Source organism: Rhincodon typus, chromosome 1 (assembly GCF_021869965.1).
Source record: "Rhincodon typus isolate 14 chromosome 1, sRhiTyp1.1, whole genome shotgun sequence".
Taxonomy (NCBI): Eukaryota; Metazoa; Chordata; class Chondrichthyes; order Orectolobiformes; family Rhincodontidae; genus Rhincodon; species Rhincodon typus.
Window position 1 is genome coordinate 1,978,444 of NC_063332.1, and position 3,976 is coordinate 1,982,419.

At 43.8% G+C, this 3,976-nt stretch overlaps 1 protein-coding gene across 1 annotated transcript in view; it reads left to right on the plus strand.

Moving 5' to 3' along the window:
• Window positions 1–440, plus strand: part of LOC125483690 (disintegrin and metalloproteinase domain-containing protein 12-like) — a 191,229-nt gene extending 190,789 nt beyond the window's left edge. Inside the window, exon 19 of the mRNA XM_048599959.1 lies at window positions 115–440. The gene's annotated coding sequence lies outside the window, so the exon portion shown is untranslated. The remainder of the gene's footprint in view (window positions 1–114) is intronic.
• The last annotated feature ends 3,536 nt before the right edge of the window (window positions 441–3,976 follow it).

A 3,976-nucleotide genomic window follows, 5' to 3' on the forward strand; every position in this document is an offset into this window, starting at 1 on the left:
GCAACATCGAGGGCCGAAGGGCCTGTACTGCGCTGTAATGTTCTATGGACTGTATTCTACTGCTTTTGTGTCCCTCCTTTCTTTAACACAGATGTCACATTTACTCTTTTCCAGATTATTCCACTTTGTTAACTGTAGGTTATCTTCACAATCGCAAGACAGCATGAAGAAAGTGAAAAGGAAATGGGAAGTAAATTTGGTGATAGCTTTTTACTGACAAAACAAATGACCATTGATTGAAACATTTTTATCTCTCCACAGATTCAGAGACCTACCCGCCAACTGTTGCATCTTATAAATCATGAAAAATTGCTCTCTGCGCCCATTGTGATCAAATCTTTGAGATGCAATTCAATGCCCAAAATAAGATTCATTCTGTATGACTGTAATTTCCAAATGCAGGAATAATCCACAGTAAAGATTACAGAACCAATCAGAAATACTTTGCACGATATGTTGAAAAGCTATTTCACTTCATTATAAATGATGTAAATAATTTTATAATGCAGTTATTTGTTCAGTTAGTTGTTGCTTGATGTAAATTACAATATTCCAACTAATTCCATCTGTACTGACGGAGTCTAGAAAGATGAGGGGGAATCTGAGTGAAACTTACAGAATACTGAGAGGCCTGGGTGGAGTGGACGTGGAGAAAATGTTTCCATTCGTAGGAGAGAATAGGACCCAAGGGCAAAGCTTCAGAGTGAAGGCATGACCCTTTAGAACGGAGATGAGGAGGAATTTCTTCAGCCAGAGGGTGGTGAATCTGTGGAACTCATTGCAGAGGGCTATGAAGGCCAAGTCATTGAGCGTCTTTAAGACAGAGATAGATAAGTTCTTGATTAGTGCAGGAGAATTAGTTGAGAAGCCATGATCGATTGGTGGAGCAGAGTCAATGGGCCGAAAGGCCTAATTCTGCTCCTATGTCTTATGGTCTTATTTATTCATAATACTTCTCACATGGATAACAGTCCCTGCCGATGACTTTATGTGAATCAACTAGGCCAAAATGGAAGAATGAGCAAACAGGGCACAGCACTATGGTACAGAGAGCTATTCAAGCGGGGTGGGAAACAGGAACACAATAGTGATAGGATACAATAAAATGAAAAATTTCCCTAGGACCAGAGAAGAGATTGCTGTGGGACGGAAGGGATCCAATTGTTGTTATCTATGTTGGTGTCAACATGCCTACGATGGGGAATTGGAATTGAAAGTGGGTTCTACGAAAAGACCTCGGGATCTAAATTTGGAAGCAGAACCTCCAAACTAAGGATTACTTCCTGAGCCATGGACAAACTGGTACAGAGGAAATCAAGTTAAATAGTTAAATATATAGCTCAAAGACTTTGTTTTTATTCACTCATGACATGTTGGTGTCACTGACTGGCCAGCTTTCATTGCCCATCCTAGTTGCCCTTGAGAGATAGACAGCTTAGTAACAGGATGTAAAGACAATAACCTCTCCCTCAATGTCAGCAAAATAAAGGGGCTGGTCATTGACTTCCGGAAGTGGGAGTGGAGAACATGCCCCTGTCTGCATCAATGGTGCCGAGGTGAATGTGGTCTAGAGCTTCAAGTTTCTCGGAGTAAATATCACCAACAATCTATCCTGGTCTACACACGTCAATGCTGCAGTGAAGAAAGCACACCAACGCAATGTGGTTGACTCTCAGCTGCCCTAAGAGGGTGTTGCCTAACAAGCTACTCAGTTGTACCAATCGCTACAAAGACTCAAAGAAATGAAACCAGATGGATCACCTGGCATCAACCTAGGTACCGGAAATGACAATGGCAGAAACATCCCTGTCGACGCTGCAAAGTCCTCCTCACTAACATCTCTTGGGAGAGCTATCTCACAGACTAATTAAGCAACAACCTGACATAGTCATACTCACAGAATCATCCCTTACAGACAATGTCCCAAACACCACCGTCACCATCCCTGGATATGCCCTGTCTCATAGAATTTAGAACATAGAACATAGAACAGTACAGCACAGTACAGGCCCTTCGGCCCACGATGTTGTGCCGAACTTTTACCCTAAACCTAAGGTCTATCTAACCTCCACCCCTACCTTATACTATCATCCAAATGCCTATCTAATAGCTGCTTAAATGCCCCTAATGAGGCTGACTTCACTACCCTCTCTAGCAATGCATTCCACGCCCCGACCACTCTCTGAGTAAAGAACCTACCTCTGATGTCTCCCCGATATCTACCTCCTTTCACTTTAAAACTATGCCCCCTTGTAAAAGCTACCTCCACCCTAGGAAAAAGTCTCTGGCTGTCTATTCTATCTATACCTCTGATCATTTTGTACACCTCTATCAAGTCACCTCTCATCCTTCGTTGTTCTAAAGAGAAAAGCCCGAGCTCTCTCGACCCTTCCTCGTAAGACCTTCCCTCCATTCCAGGCAACATCCTGGTAAATCTCCTCTGCACCTTTTCTAACGCTTCCACGTCTTTCCTGTAATGAGGTGACCAGAACTGGACACAATACTCCAGATGTAGCCGAACCAGGCTTTTGTATAGCTGGAGCATAACTTCACGGCTGTTGAACTCAATCCCTCTATTAATGAAAGCTAACACACCATACGCCTTCTTAACAACTCTATCCACCTGGGTGGCAGCTCTCAGGGAACTGTGAACATGAACCCCAAGATCCCTCTGCTCCTCCACACTGCCAAGAATGTTTCCATTAACCCTGTATTCTGCTTTCACATTTGTCCTTCCAAAATGAATCACCTCACACTTTTCAGAGTTAAACTCCATCTGCCACTTCTCAGCCCAGCTCTGCATTCTATCAATGTCCCTTTGTAACATAGAACAACCCTCCGCACTATCCACAATGTGACCCACCTTCGTATCATCCATGAACTTGCTAATCCACCCTTCCACTCCTTCATCCAAATCATTTACAAAAATCACAAATAGAAGAGGACCCAGAACAGATCCTTGTGGTACACCACTCGTAACTGAGCACCATGTTGAATATTTTCCGTCCGCTACCACCCTTTGTCTTCTAAGAGTCAGCCAATTCTGAATCCAATCTGCCACATTTCTCCCTGTCCCATGTCTCCTTACCTTCTGCATGAGCCTACCATGGGGAACCTTATCAAACGCCTTACTTAAATGCATCTATACCACATCCACTGCTCCACCTTCATCCACGTGTTTGGTCACCTCTTCAAAGAATTCAATAAGGTTTGTGAGGCATGATCTACCCCTCCTAAATCCATGCTGACTATCACAAATCAAACTGTGCATTTCCAAGTGATCTTAAATCCTGTCTCTCAGAGCCCTTTTCAATAATTTGCCCACCACTGATGTAAGACTGTTTGAGAGACAGTAGGAACTGCAGATGCTGGAGAATCTGAGATAACAAGGTGTAGAGCTGGATGAACACAGCAGGCCAAGCAGCATCAGAGGAGCAGGAAGGCTGACGTTTCAGGCCCAGACCCATCTTCAGAAATTTTCCTTGATCCTATCCGCCAAGGTTTTCTCATGCCCCCTTATAGCTCTCCTAAGCCCTTTCTTCAGCTCCTTCCTGGCTAACTTGTATCCCTCGAGAGCCTTTTCCGTTCCTCTTTTCCTAAACCGTACATAAGCCTCCTTCTTCCTCTTAACCAGTCTTTCGACCTCTCTCGAGAACTATGGCTCCCTCACTCGACCGCATCTTCTCTGCCTGCTAGGGACAAACATATCGAGCACATGCAATTTGCATTCCTTAAACAATCTCCACATTTCTGTAGTGCTCTTCCCTGACAGCATCTATTCCCAATTTATGTTACCCAGTTCTTGCCTAACTGAATTGTAATCACCCTTCCCCCAATTGTAAACTTTACCCTGCTGTATGTACCTATCCTTATCCATGACTATCATGAAAGAAACAGAGTTATGATCGCTACCGTCAAAATGCTCTCCTACCAACAGGTCTAACACTTGGCCCGGTTCGTTGCCAAGCACCAAATC